We start from the raw sequence: 15763 nt of genomic DNA, 5'->3' as shown, positions 1-15763 counted from the left end.
CGGGTAGCAGCCAAAAACTACGCCGTGTTTTTCCACACACACCCGTCTTCCTGTCTGTTCACTTCCTTCCCTCGGATTTACCCAGAGATCTTTGTGGTGGGTCTTGGAGTTCAGGCAATATTAGGTTGCACCTCTTAAAACATGTCAGGCTTTGTGGTAACAAATTAAGAAATGGAAAAATGGTGAAATGCAACGTTTTTACTGATCCTTTCTCTTGTGTTTGTGAAGATGGAGAGTGGCGACGAGGGAGAAAGAGGAATTTAAAAAAAAAAGAAAACATCTAGGTGAATCCATTACATGCAATGAACGAATGGGGAATTTTCATCTGTTTGGATTTATTTAGCGTGGAGCATTTGCTGGCCCAGCAAACCAGTGGTCAGTTTTTTAGAGAAGTATTATGCACGATATATTAAAATTCAGAATCCATCCAACCAGCTGGATTAACAAAAAATATGTATATGGGAGTATTGAGAATTTCCGAAGCCTTTCTGAATCAGCCGGGAGAAGTTTTCCAAAAGCAAAAAAAACCCTGAAACATATCTCATGGGTTCACTGGAAACATATCTTTACGTCTCATGTTTGCAGACCGTAACTCGTTTTAGCTGAACTTCAGCCGTCGAGTCCACACCAGAGATTTAATCTGCAAAGAGGGCCAAGATGATAGAATCGGTTTATAGCAATATTTGGTGCAGAGAAAGACGTGTTTGTCATTTTTAGCCGAGAAGATGACAGAAATTGACAGTGAAACATAAGACCTTGAGCCATTTTAAAAACATATTTTTATACTTATGATTGAGGATGAAGAGAAAATCCCACTAAGTGTTGAAATCTACCATCACGGTTGAAAAAACACACACACACACACACACACACACACACACACACACACACAATCAAACAGCAGTATCATCACATACACCCAGAAAAATCCTGAGTACTTATAAACAACGCTACACACATGGGCGAGAAAGCACATATTCTTGCAAGAGATGAGGTCATCTCAGAGAGACAGGAAAAAGCATTGGCAAGCAGCCTCATGTCAGTCGTCTGAAAACCACAAGAACCTTAAAAAAAGTCAAGCGAACTGAACACCAGGCATCCATCTTGGGCATCATTAATGCTTTTAACACGTCAGGAGTCTCCATCTCTGTGTCCACTCTGGGTCTGTCATCAGCTGGGCAGGCCGACCCGACCCATGGACACAAGTCACACTTCCCGAGAGGACTGGGTATGAATCCCGGGATCGAGCAGCGCCGGCCTCAAAAGGGCATATCCAGCCCCCCCCCGCCAAACACACACCTGAGGAAGGCCAAAACCAGGCATGCAGACACAAAAGCAAGGGAGAAAAAGAAGATTTTAGTGGAAGAGAAACTAAGAGAGAAACCCCCACCCCCCAAGTTGCTTAAGGAACAATGAATTCGTTTTTTTTAAGGAAATTACATACAGGTGCTGCATTCCTAAAGAGGAGGGTGCTTTGCATGCTGGGAAGGCACAGTCAGGGGTCATGGTACATAATGTGAGTTGTACATGTGCAATTTGTCACCTAGGGGGCGCCCTGTATCACACCTGCAGCACCGTCTGCCACCGGTGACCATTGTCAAGGTTTCTCCTCCTCATTGGTGCTGTGCCCAAAGTGTCCCTCCTTACACTGACACTGAAATGCTCCATCAGCTCAGCCTCTTGTATTTCTTTCCATGTTCTGTTCTGGATCGGTGGCGCAGAAGCAACATGGATGTGGGCACCATCCCGTCCTGAAGAGACCTTCCATCACCAGTGCCTAGCGGGGCTCCTTGCATTCCAAACAGTGGTCCTCACTGGAGTATCCAGCTCCGAATGATCCGGGTACAACTAAGACAGGAAAGCAGAAAGAGGAGGGGAAGGAAAGTTATGGTCATCAGAGGTGCCAAGGAATTTTTCAAGACAGAAATCACCGGATTATTCTGAGGAAGAAAGAGGGAATTAATGAAAAAGAAGGAACTGAAAGAACTGTTCAGACTAAAACCCTGTTCAGAGTTTTGTGTGACGCAAATCCAGAATTCCTAAAGCAGCATTTATGTTTGAAGGACCTAAACATTTCCCAAAACTGAGCACATACATGCAACTAGAGGTAACGGGATTGGATGCTGTGCCTGTGATGTATTCAAATCCCAGGGTCAGCAGAGTGATGTCATCATTTGGCCCCAGAACAAGGACCCTAACCCCCAACTGCTCACAAGACTGTCTGACCCAGTTTTCTCCAAAAAAAAGGTGCTTTTCATAAAAGCATCTGCTTTTGCACATAAGCACATGAAACATGCACATGTATTATATCCAAAATGCATCTCCGCAATCAGTGGTGCTCTGCCCTGCAGGGAAGGTGTCATTCCAAGGGTCACGTGGGGTAGCTGTCCGGCTGGGGGGAAGTGAATCAGACCACAGCTCATGGAAGCTCATCACCCGACACAACCCTGACAAAACAGCGGAGAGTCCCCCCCCCCACACCCGTCGAAGCCAAGGGTCGCCTTTGTTGTGGTTCCAGTTCATTCGCAGAGAGACCTCTCCACCTTTCAGGCAGAAAACCCCCAGTTTTCCCGCCCATGTTAACCGGAAAACTGTCGTCATCACACCCACATGAGAGAACGTAAATGTTTATGGAGCAGAGAAAAAGCTATCTAAGTGGGTTTCCCCACACCCCCTCGGTCCCCCCCCCCTTGTCGATCGCAGGCCTGTCCCGACACAGGACTTGGCATCCAAACGCCAAGACATGCATCTGAGGGAAGGGAAATCAAGCCAGTGCAGCTTCTTGCCATTCATCCAAGACGGAGCAGCAGCAGGGGGCTCTCAACAGATTTCTGGGTAGAAAGAGGACCTTGGGGAGGGTAATGGCACCCCATCCGGAGGACAGCACCTGCGAGAAGTTCACTCACTCACTGCGGTCGCTGACCAGGGAAAGGCTCTTTGGTCTCTAGCCAACCGGAAAATCTGCTCACCCAGATCTGAGTAGCAGTACTTCTGGGCTTTCCTAGCGAGCGAATGGGCTGGGCCTTAGACGACCCTGAAATTCTCACAAAGGACATGAGCAATGAGGCCTGTGGGCCCACGACCAAGCAGGGAAGGGGCAAAAAAAAGCTCTCTCTTAAAACCAGCTGACTGTACAGACTTAAGGATTTGGGGTCTGAAAGACCCCAGGAAGTTAAATGTCTTTAATATCCACCCTTTGCTGACATCCACTGACTAAGAATCTGAATCCGCAATGAATGAAAAACAGATCTAAGCTTCGTACCCAAGATTTTTCAAAAGGTCTGGCATCATTGTGGAACAACGGCGGGATTCAAATACGCAACCTAGGAGCAGAGCAACTACAGTGCTGACCACTGGGCCACCATGCTGACTCCAGGAAGAAATGCTAATCCTCTAATGCAGGGGTGTCAAAGTCCAGTCCTGGGGGGCTGGAGCCCTGTGTAACTTAGTTCTTTCCTATTCTACCACAAATGATTCAGCTCAAGAGCTGTGTGGTAATTAGCACAAGGACCTGAATCAGGCGTGTTAAATGAGGATAAACCAAAAACTGTGCAGGGCTCCGGCCCCCCAGGACTGGAGTTTCACACCCCTGCTCTAATGGAATTGTTCTTTAATTATTTGTACCTTTAAGTCCCAACAGAGCACATTCCTCCAGCCCCAAGATTCAGTTTTTATTTATCCTCTGTCGGTGAGTTAACGTGCTGTCGTTTTGTCAGCCTTTGTAGGTCTTGGCCGCTGATCGGCTCTCACGGAGATTAAAGGACGTCCCCAAACACGGCTATTTTTCCTGGGCATGAGAAAGCTGTAAACGTGTTAATTTGAGCTGAAGAAGCCCACAGATGGTTGCCCCCTCCCCCCCACCGGAAACTGAAATCCACTTGCTGGTTCAAGGTGAGATGCAGTCATTAGTAATCCGATATCCACTTACTAACACAGTCTTCGCGGGTCAAGAGCCTTAAGCCGAAGGGCTTAGCAGTTCACCGTCGTCAGGCTAATTTAGCTTATTACAATAAACAAACTGAGTATGGAGTGCGGGTCGGGCGCCCTACCCCTGCAAATGTATATTAAGGTACTCGAACTTGGCTGGTTGAGGACTGGCAGCAAGATCGGCATCTAATCAAATGTCACGCAGCCACTGAAAGTTGTACGAAACTCACTGGCTGGCAGGACTCCTCCCGAAATGGCCGGTGACCACCTGCGTGCCGCCGTGACAGACCATGTCCTGCTGGAATGCAGGTAGAATTAAGATACCAGGCTGAGAAGAGCCAGTCAGGGCCGCTCCGAACACCCGAATCAAACCACGTGTACAAACAGCGACCGATGTTAGAGATGAATATGAAAAGCGGAGGGAGAAAAAGTCACACGAACACGAACTTAGTGTCTAACTCATAAATGTTTAAATTGACGGATGTTAAAAATGATCATGATTATGAACGTTGGTAGATAAAGATAAAGTCAAACTAGCTAAACAAGGCATAAGTGGTCTGAAGGATTCTTGCTGAATGGGCAGAAATGGGGAAAAACATCTTTTGTAAACTGAAACACTCTATGCATCCGCGCTAATTTTTTATTTATACACATAAATATGAAACAGCAGAAACAGAGGCACCTTCTCACTTGCTGCTGCCTCCCTAAAATGTTATCCAGCCCCCTCCCCAAATAAACGCACACATAGTTAAATAATGTGCTTTCATTATTTTCATTGAAATCAGCCAAATGCTACTCCTGCTTAAAAATATGTCCCTTTCCTTGCGGCTGTTCTAGAACAGCATCATGAGAGCAAGTCAATAATGGTGGGGGGGGGGGGAGGGGGAGGGCAGAGACTGTGAGAGTAGAGAGCAGGTCAAAGCACGCCCTGAGGTAAATTCCCAGGGGGAAGCGAGGAAGATAGGTACTTCACGGGCACAGATGGGATGTGGCTGCAGATTTGGGCAGGCCCCCGAAGGAGAGTAACACCCCCCACCCCTCGCCATGCCTGTGAATCTCAAGGCTGCCAAAAGTGCGAGCAGGCCATCCGAAGGGCGAAAGTCCGAAACTGCTCGCGGGGACACAGGGAAAGGGTGCGCGCACTGAGCCGAATGGGAGAGCCGCGGGGCCGTCTGCCAGGAAAGTGTGGGCGCCCAGGCAGGGGCAGGCCGGTAAACTGAACGCACTGTCAGACAGGCCGACCGCACAATATTCCATTAGTCGCGTTTGAAGGGCGTGCGCTTCGGTATGTGCCGTTGCCATGGCGATGCAGCCGACTCGAATCGTAGTGAATTGTATTGTGGGGAGGGGGGGGGGGCAGTACCGGTCTTTGAAATCCCCTTCAAATATTCTTTTAGCAGTGGGCGTTCATAGTCACGGTCCTGCCAAAGGAAACGTGGCCCGCGATGTTGGAAGGCTTCGCCCGGACGCTTTGAAATTCGAGAGCACCTGCATCTGGTGGTCAGGGGAGAGCAGTGGGACCACGGGGCTCTTATCATATGCGTAGCGGTCCTGCCCCCGCCTTTAGACCAACACGGGGCCGCTGGATACCTGGAACAGAAAGCAGGACAACGGGTCATGATTCATTTGCTTTGTCGGGAATTTGACTGCGCCACCTGCTGGAAGCCCCAAAGTCCTGCAGGACATGCGAGTCTCATTAGGATGCCATTGGAGATGGTGGAGATGATTGGTCCTCCTCGGCATCCTGTTCCTGATGCATAAGTCAGGTATTTATTGTCTTTTTCCTGTAGAAGGATGGGTGTGGGGGGTCTTTCTTTGTTGTTGTGTGTTGACTTCAGTGAAAAAAGCTGGGTGACCCAGATGTAGTCGGCCATTTGCTGAGTCACAACTCAAGAGCGCCAGTGCAGCTCCAGGAGGATATATGTGGTCACATGACTAGCCCTACAGTCACCAAAGGGGCGGGTCCTTCCCAGAAACCCCTCAGCACATCACCGATCATCCCACAAACGGTGCCTTACAGCAGCCGTGGGGTCTCGTCGCCCACTGCCTGCTTGGGTGGGGTTATGTCAGTTTTGTACAAGCCGTGTTTCTCCTTAAAACACAAACAGAAAGATGCTGCCGGGAATTAGCACCGAGCACTCCAGCAGAAAACACCGCTTCCACAGACTCCACATTGGGCCGCCGAGAGGGAGTTCACCTACTCCAACAGGTCAGCGTCAGCAGAATTTCTCCGGAAGGTTCAGTGTCCTTCTTGCCATAGTGTAAATCCATGCAGCTTCTCTGGGTGCATAAACAACTGAGGAAGGGGGGGGGGGGGCTGTTTCACAAAACAGTCTAAATTCCTGTGGTCAATCCTGTGGACATAAAAAGGCACAATAGTACAAGATAGTTTTCTGATATTACTTAGTAAGAGTTACTATCATTACTTTCTTCTTCGTTGGTGTGGCTTTTTAAATTGGATGTATTTGATATGACCTTTGCGAGATTCCCCAAATGTACGGAGCATTTTGAGCACAAGCTGGGGGTGGGGGTTGCGGGTGGCATAATCCTTGTTACCTTGCATCTGCCGAGGGTGTTTTCCAGAAACAAGGCTTTCACCTGCACCTCAAAGCACATCGCAGATAATAAACCCTTTTAATGGCTTTTAAAGACTTAGCCGACGGGGAATCAAAGTTCATTACAGGCTGAGAGCCGCCCCCACGCAGCGCTACAGGATCCGATCGCCAGGGGTCCGCAGGCCAGTGCCGCGCGACAGACACAGCGACCCAGTTCACCAGCTCGGCCCACCCACGGAAGGCCGCATACTGTACAAGGCCTCAAAGGCAGAGAGCGGGCAGCCCTGTCATTACACTGCCGGGGTCCAAAAACACCGGCGTTAACAAACCAACCTTAAGCCAATTAGCGCTTAGCAGGCACTGAAGCCATTGCGCAGTCTCACACCTTCATGTGCCTTAATGTTTTCACAGAATTGATACAGGTCAAGCACCGACGGTACAACAGCCGAGCCCCCTCCAGACATGGCCATAAATCCAGGAGCTTTTAGTCGATGATCCAAAGACAAATGAACTTCGAGCAGCTTCTGAAGTCAAGGTGTGTGGATTCTGTGTGGCTGATGGCCCATGGGATGATCTAAAATCACATGACCGAGAGCTGGGGAAAGATTAACCTCTGGTAAACCCAGTGCCTCGTTATTATAAAAATGGTACCACAGATGACACCAGGAAACTCAATCCCAAATTCAACGCATTTACGTAAAAAATTCATGGGTTTGCAAAACCCCATCCTCGACTGCTCAGCTCCTCTATTGCTGCCATGAAAACCCTATGGGGACTAACGGCGGCCTTGGCACCGACTGTATAATATGGCTCTCGTTATCTTCAGTCGCCTCCAGGCGATGCATATCATTCCTGACGTCTGCCTGGACCGGGCCCTTGACGACAACGGCAATCTTCCAGACGTCTCGTTTGCAGGCGCTGCCATTGTGGCAGCTTCCCTTGCTCACCGACAGCGATTGCCATCTACTAATTAGAACTACAGAGAAGACATGAAGAACGAGGGGCGTTATGCTAACAACCGGCTAATCGCCGAATCGCCTCTGCCCGCCTTTGCATCTGTGTGATCCTTAATCTCTTCAAAGAAGGAAGGGGAACTCTAGCTTTGCTTCACATGTGTCCCGTCTTGCCAGGGCCCATCTGCGGGACTCACTGAAAGACACATAAGATAACTCTATGTAGTATTCGATTAATTCCCCATCCTTTTGGGCCTACAAAAGTACCAAGGGCCCTTGTTTGGGAGCACTTCAAAATGCCTTGCCTGCGAGACCTCCAGACTTTACAGCAGAACGATAAAAGCCCTCAAACTGAAGGAGAAAATGGACCACCAAAAATGTAGCCACCATCACCTTGGCGTCTGCTTCTGCCCAGCCTCCGTCTTCCATGGATGAAGAAGACCTTCTGGCTGGAGATCTGGATCACCTCCTCATTCAAGATAGAAGCCCTACCTTCAGGCTACTTGAGCAGAAGCCATTTCCTTCCAGATCCTGTTCTATTCTTTTGTTTTCCACAGCTTAAAGCTATCTACTCAATGCTGGTCCACCTAATCTCCAAAGCAGTTGATCTCACTGGGAAACTCCTGCTGCCAGGGAAGTTTCTCCACCTGTTTCGTCTACCAACATCACACGGGGTAAGGCTGCAAAAACTGCACACACATTGAGCTGCATTTCAAGATGCATCCTATTAAATTTCTAGTAAGACTAGTAAGGCACCTTGGTTTTCCTGGGAAACGATTACAGGAATTCTGTGAGGGGGGAGTGTCCTGAGATTGAGATTCCAAGAGCTGACGGTAAATCCAGGAGAAATCACCTCTTCTAGAGAATGCAATTAAGCTAATTAAGGAATGAACATGACACCTATAAACTATAAGCCAAAGAAAACATACAATTTTGCAAAGGTTTATGACAATATAAAATAATTACATCATACTGACATCATGGAGCTTTTATTTCTGGTGTAGGAAACAGGCATGTACAGGCACATACACACCAAGCGGAGATCCTCTTCCCACTGATAATTTTCCCTGGGAATAAATACCAAAATTCCGAATACAGGACCATCTTCCTGGCCCCAAATCAAGCCTCCAGAATGGAAACTGAGAACAGGAGCCTGAAATGTTCTATTGCTATTTTCAGTTCCTTTGACTACTCACTATTAAAAGCGACAACCGAAAGCATTATTATTTTATACCAAAGTGCCCTTGTGACCGATTGCTGCCCCTGCATCCCTCATGCTATGAAGCTACCACAGCCATAGGACGATGAAAGTTCCTAAGCAAACGTGAATTAAACTTTTCACCACAGCGGGACGAGAATGGCGTCCACATAAAGAGGCATCAGAAATTAATAAAAGCAATAAAATCTTCCATAAACCAAATTTAAGAAAAAGCCTCCGAATGGTTTCACTTAAAAAGTAAGAAAGGAAAGAAAGAAGACAATGAGTACAAAGTGTGTTTTGTAATTAGAAGCAGCCTGGATCCTGGAAGTAGGCCGCTTCAATGGCAAGGTATAAACCGCTGGTAACGGATGGTCCCGAGCCTGGAAGCCCCACACGAGTCGCGCTCAAGCTCCTCAGACAGCTCTCTGATCTGAGCTTGCCGCCCCCCTTGGCACGGGTGCCTCGCTAATCCCTCACTGGCATGCGTTCCAGCCAGCGGCGGCTGCAAACCCGCAAGTCGCGGCGCAGAAGGGAGAGGCGGCACTAAAAAAAAAAAGGAAAAGAAAGAAAATCAGGGTCTTAATCTGAAAAGGAACCTATATTTATACCAAGATGTGGAATTTGGCCAAAAACGATCCCTTCGGCGCGAGGGGAGCTGCCTCCCTCTTCACCTGAGCTCGCCAGAAGGTCCGCGGAGGTGAGAGCTTTCCAAACGTTGGAACCCAGAACTTTCTGGCGGGTCTACAGACGAAGCCGCAGAGGCACGGGCTTTCGGCTCCAGCAGAGGTGTGGATCACCCACAAGAGGACTGGACAAAAGTTTTATTTTGGTTGGCAGTCTGCAGCCACGGCGAACTCGCCAAAACCATTGGAAAGTCATGACGCTCATTTGGCAAAATCCGGGAAGCCTTTCCTTATTTTAAAACATCTTATGAATTTTGAACAGCGCCGGGCCCCGCCCTCTCAACCACACAGCTGTAGGTGTTCTCCGTGCACGGTTCTGACCGAACATGTTCTTCCCTGATACACCTTGAAAAATAACACCGTTGCTGTTTCTCAAGGTTGCACATAACTGAGAGCAACCTCACTTTTGCAAGATCTGGGATTTTCTCTATCTCTCTATTTATTTTTGATGCATCTTGTCTTGGATGTGAGATGTAGCAGCATTTTTTTACAGTGTCTTTTCCTTTTCACAAGTGTTTTCTTGCAGTGCTTCTATGGAGTTTGAATAAACAAACAGTATTGTCACAGGACCCACGGACAATATTTTGCACGAAGGTCATTTATAAGGAGAGATGTCCACTGACAATACTGTTCCGCAGCCTCGGCCAACAGCAAAACCCACCTGAGCAAATAATGTACGAAACTCCCTGCCTGAAGATGTGAGATTACTAACCACTGTCGAGCAACTCCTGTGACCCTACAGTATTCAGCTTGAAACTCAGACAGGAATCACACCCCAGCTGTCTTCTTGTCTCTTCTCACTGTTTTCCAGACGAGGCAGTAGTCTAAGAGCATTGACATGTTATCCTCCTACGGAGCTAAAGGAAGCAGTCTGTTCTTAGATGACCAGAGGTTAAAGTTCAAATGTCAGAGAGAACATGACCTGTTCTTTGAGGTGCAGAGGTCCTTCATGCAGTTTCTCTAAGCTGCAAACATGCTAAGAAAGGCTTGCTAGTAGTCCACAATAATCAGATAAGTCGACGTTGAACTCACTTGATTGACGGCTGGACCTCAGACTCACCATGACATAACCTGTAGGAGGGGAGTACATTTCAAAAAACATAACAAGAATGATGACTATATTGTTGGCCCCAGTATTCAGCAGGTTTGGCTGGTCTCGCAGTTGCACTATGGATTAGTAGTTACGGTAAAAAACTCCAGAGATATGAGGGTGGCTATCAAATCCGGCGCTAGGTCGTGTTCCCCGAACAAGCCACTCCAGCTAATATTATATTATTTTTTTCCAATGCCACTCAAGTCTGGCCTGTAGACACTCCCGAATCATGCAACAGCTCTCTGTAAATTTTTAACGATGCGCCCCATGCTTTTCTAGAGAAAATAGACTTAGGGTGACGCACGGAACACAATAATATTTACATGTAGCGTCCACTGGCTCAGCCGGGCTGCCAGCCATCTTGGGTCAGGAGTCTTTTGATGGTTGCGGTGCGGCAGGCCACATTCGGGGCCATAAACGTGGAATAGGACTCGCATAACAGTTTGGGAGACTTTTCCCCACCGGCATTCAGCGCCCCGCGGTCTCCCTGTGCCATTACTGCTACGGCACTGGACAACACGCCCAAGATGGGAAAGGTCCTACCCAGGGCACTGGGAGCTCCGCCTCCCTACTTAACACCCAACTCCTCCCTCCCATATGGCTTCGATAATACCCACACCGGCGAAGGAAGCGTGCTAAACAATCTAAACACTGACAGCGGGAGAGTTAAATGGAAGGCTCCGGAATCTTTTGAACCTCTGGTAGGATATAAGCGTTCTAAACACAACCAGCTGTAAAAAGTTCAGGGAAGAAATAAAAAAGGCTTTGCCTGAGCCCACTGAGGATGATAATAGCTGGACAGCACTCAACAATCAAAGGCCGGGAAAAGAGAAAATGAAAAAGGAGAGGGACACACTTTCCTCGCTGGCTAATGGGATCTCCGCGTGGAAGCAGCGATCTGAAAATATACAACTCATAAGGCCTCCATTGGCCACCGAGGGAGGAAGAAGGGCATTTTCGGCATGTATAATTAAATGCAATTAAAATTGGCCGTTCAAGCCTGGGGGTGGGGAGGAGGCGGGGTCTTTGAATTAAAATCTTTAACCAGAGCTGCCAGTCATTAAACAAGACAAGGTGGGGGTTAGAGAGGTGCTGTTCAGGGAATAAGATGAATTGCAAACTAGGGCTAGATGGCTTTATGCTCTGAGGGAGTTAAATCAACCTGAAATAGGAGCTAAGAGAACAGCAGATATGAGGTACCAATGTGGATCTACATGGGGGAGGGACATCTTATCTGTGGTGTTACACCCCTGATTAAAGCCATATCTCCATCATCATTATGTGTTCCTTTCTCATGCATATGAATGATGATGGCATTCTGCTCACACGTGGAGGCCAAGAAACAGTAGAGAAGATCGGTGGCAGGATCTCATAGTCATGTCTTCTACAAGCCCCCTGTTTTACTTTTTTTCCATGGCACCCTTGCTGAACACATGTGAAAGTCAGCTTACGGTTGCCATTCCCATGGGGACCCGTTGGCTGCCCTAAATTCTGTTGAAATGCAGGCTCAGTGGCCCGATCGCCAAAAATTCCAAGACTTAATTCGACAAAGAGACTGCCATCAACGTCAAGGCCTGATTTCCACCAAATCTCTCCCCCGATATCTCTTTGTTTTTTTAATTTTGGCATGGAAGAAGATTCGCGGTTGTTTTGTAAGTCCTGTCCAAAGTACATGCGAGTCGTGGCTGACTTTCGTACCTCGGTGGAGACGAGGACGCCTCCACCATAATCGTCAATTATTCTCACAGTCGCTTGGCTAAAATTAGCACACCGGCAATCTCACCATTTATAGGAAACATGAGGGGAAAAGGCATGTGCAGCAAGCTAAGAAAACAGAGGAAACACGGGAAAGAATCTCAACGCAGAGCCAAATAAAGCCATCAGCTGAGATAAGAGATATTAACATTTGCAGTCGATCCATCAACCTGTCTCAGGTTCCGTACCAGCGGGTCCAGTCTGGATGGCTCTCTCCGTGCCAGGGGACAACAGGCTCCAGTTGGGTCTGTGGAACTGAATACACCGTTTATCTTAACGTGGCTGAAACAGACAACGGTACACGTTTTCGCCAGGGTGAGAGGAGAGCCTTTCCAGATATGGGAAAATCAAAGACATTTAAATCCCAAACGTTCCCCGTCGGGCTTCCCTGGGGTTATGGGAGAAGACCTTCTTGTCTTAAAAGCCCAGAGGCCATCTGCTTCTTTCATGTTCAGCGTACTGATTGGAAAGGACTGGCACAGGGGATTATGGGTAAAGGAAAGGTTTTGAGTAGCCACAAGGTGACCCCATGTAGACAGATCAGTCACTAGGTAAAAATATGGGAAAAAAAGTCTTCTTGGAGGGGGCAATGTTCAAGTAATACAGAAAATTAAAGAATGGGCCATGTTCCGAGAAGTTCTAGGAGTGTTCCGATAATGTTTTGCTGCAGTATAATAACATTTACATAATTAGACAAAGGGAGAGGAACCCTATGGTCTGTGATGATAGGAGCTTGTTTTCATGGGTCTATACTGATAAGCAGACGGCTTGGTTGAGTTCAATAAGCATTTGAGAGTTTGAGAGCGATGTTTCCCAAACGAGACATAATTATATATAGACGCATATGCTGAAATAATGCGGAAGTTACTATTTTAATGGTAAAACGACGAAGGCATCTGCTTTGAGAATATTCCATGCAATCATTGAATTGATGCTTTTTATTAAGCATTAATCACGTTTCTAAGTCCTTGTTATTCTCTGCCACGCTTTCATTTGAATAGTTTGACTGACATTTTGGAGAGATTTGAGCCTTTCGGTCGGCTAGGATTAGTCATTACCGAGGCCCTGACTTCAGGAAAATCAATCAATTATGTTTTGTTATGATTGCCGGTTGCCAGCGGTTTGACAGGGTCAGTCCCACTCCATGGGAAGTTGGCTCCGGGGCGCCAGAGCGAGTCCCATCTGATGGAATTCCCGTCGCATGTCCCCCGTTAATCTCCCTTTTCGGAGGGAGGGCATAAATGAAGAAGTGTTTCGATGCGCGGCGCACAGGACACTAACATCGCCAAGAGAACTTCCGGAACAAGAAGAAGAAAAAGCCCAGAAGCCTATTCTAGCTTCTGGAATAAACTGATGGGAATTTGCCGCTTTGCAGAAATCCAAAGCACATAATTGCCTCGGATAGCCCTGTTTTTTTTTTTTTTGAGAGCAACCTCTGGGTAGAATGTGTGGAATGTGTGGTACTTTTCCTCCCAAAAAGCAGACCAGCGAATGGACCAATGCAGGCCTGTGGGAAATGACTGGCTGAACTCAGAAGCACACTGGCTCTCCTGGATTTCACTGCCATGCGTCCGTCACACTATTCAGCTCACAGGCTGCTCCCTGTCTGTCCCTTAAAGGGCAAGACACAAGAAAACCACTAGATAACACAGAAGACAGAAATCGCAGAATCGGGACACAATTCAGTCACAATTGTTCGTTCTCATTTTTTTTTTAACAGCAAAAGCTATAAAAATTCAACCTACTGCAATTCCACTCTTGCTGTTCCAACATCCTGCCTACCCTCATGTACATCACGGATTTCTTTGTTCTGATCGAAGATGGTCACCAAATAGCTTCCATTCGTGTCCTTGTCTCCTCGAATCCATCCTAACATTAAATCACCTCTCAAAGCTGAGCTTCTCTTTCCCTCTCAGGAATCTGTTAAGCTCCACCGTTTCATCCACCTCCATCGCTCTGTTTCCGGGACTTTTAACCTCGGCACTCGTTCTTCTGAAACTCGTATTATTGGAGGCTGAGAGTTTGAGTACAAGCATGAAGGATCTAGATTGAATAAGATGTTGAAGAGGGAATGAAAAGATATTAGATGTGAAAGGTAAAAGGTGGCATGAGGTTCCGCTGTACGTCTTTAAACAGAAATTCATTTTGAGATATTAGCTTCCTGCCAAAAATGTTAAAATGTGTTGGAATACATATTTTGCTGGTGGAACATATGAAAAATCTTCGGTTTTGGGGGGGAAACACAGAACAAAGCTGTCAGGATCCATTAAGGTGTACATCTTGGACCCATTCTGGGCCAATCTCAAGTCAACCTCAGTCTGTTCCACTATGTCCATGTGATGGCTGATTTAAGTGGTTCGAAAGTGGCTTGGCCTGGACCATGCCTGGGTGTGTGACGTTAGATTCCATAACCCCAGACCCTCTGTGCATGTTTCCAAACCTTTCCGTTTCTCTGACGACGACACGGCAGGCACCCCCCGATCACCTGTTATTATCTGTCTCGTTAAATGTTTACTGTTTACCAGCCAGATGTTCCCCCGCAGAGCGCCGTGTTCGGTGAGCTCTTTGTTGCTGTAATTACAGGCTGTAAGTGGTGAAGTTCCCTGTGACAGCCATTATGGAGGAGGGGGTAGATCGTTACCAGCCCCCACCTCTTCTTAGCTATAATTAGTAGTACCTATTAGAATGCAGTGTGGTGAGATGGGGCAAATCTAGTCCTGGGGGGAGGGGGGCGGCTTTTATCATTCGTGTCTGGGAAAGGGTATAGCAAGCAGTTTAAGCTGTGGATGTCTGATTTGCTGCTCCTCATCACAACTGGAACAAGATGGTCATTTTTTAGGCGACCCCCCCCCCCCCGGTCTCTGCCCCCCTGCCCGAGAGGGCTAAACAAGTAGGAAAAATCATTAATCACAGGGTTTACAAGGAGATCCCCTATCTTGCATTTTTAATCACAGATTCCTGACCAGGGGCGGCATGGTGGTGCAGTGGTTAGCACTGTTGCCTCACACCTCTGGGACTCGGGTTCGAGTCTCCGCCTGGGTTACATGTGTGTGGAGTTTGCATGTTCTCCCCATGTCGTCGTGGGGTTTCCTCCGGGTGCTCTGGTTTCCCCCCACAGTCCAAAGACATGCTGAGGCTAATTGGACTTGTTAAGTTGCCCGTAGGTGTGCATGTGTGAGTGTATGGTGTGTGAGTGTGCCCTGCGATGGGCTGGCCCCCCATCCTGGGATGTTCCCTGCCTCGTGCCCATTGCTTCCAGGATAGGCTCCGGACCCAGACTGTTCATACCTTGCGCTCCTTAGTGAGAACCCAAATCACACTCGATCAGTAGATTAAAGCTTCTCAGTAGTAAACAGAATGACGAGTTGTGCCCAATAAATTCCACAATATTGCCTTTATGCTGCCCCACCCCATGGTAGGAGGTGTGATACCCAAAGTGTACATTCCTCCTCACATGCGATCCATGTCGGCTTCTTTCATCCCATACTGCCAGCACCAGACATACTTAAGCATTTAATTCCGGCAGGGAGGGGAAGCGAGCCGGTCCGAGGGAGAGGAACCTGACGTTGGCGATGGAAAGAAGAACGGACGGACAG

The sequence above is a fragment of the Brienomyrus brachyistius genome, chromosome 3 (genome assembly GCF_023856365.1).
Source record: "Brienomyrus brachyistius isolate T26 chromosome 3, BBRACH_0.4, whole genome shotgun sequence".
NCBI classification, from domain to species: domain Eukaryota; kingdom Metazoa; phylum Chordata; class Actinopteri; order Osteoglossiformes; family Mormyridae; genus Brienomyrus; species Brienomyrus brachyistius.
This window is presented reverse-complemented; position numbering follows the sequence as displayed.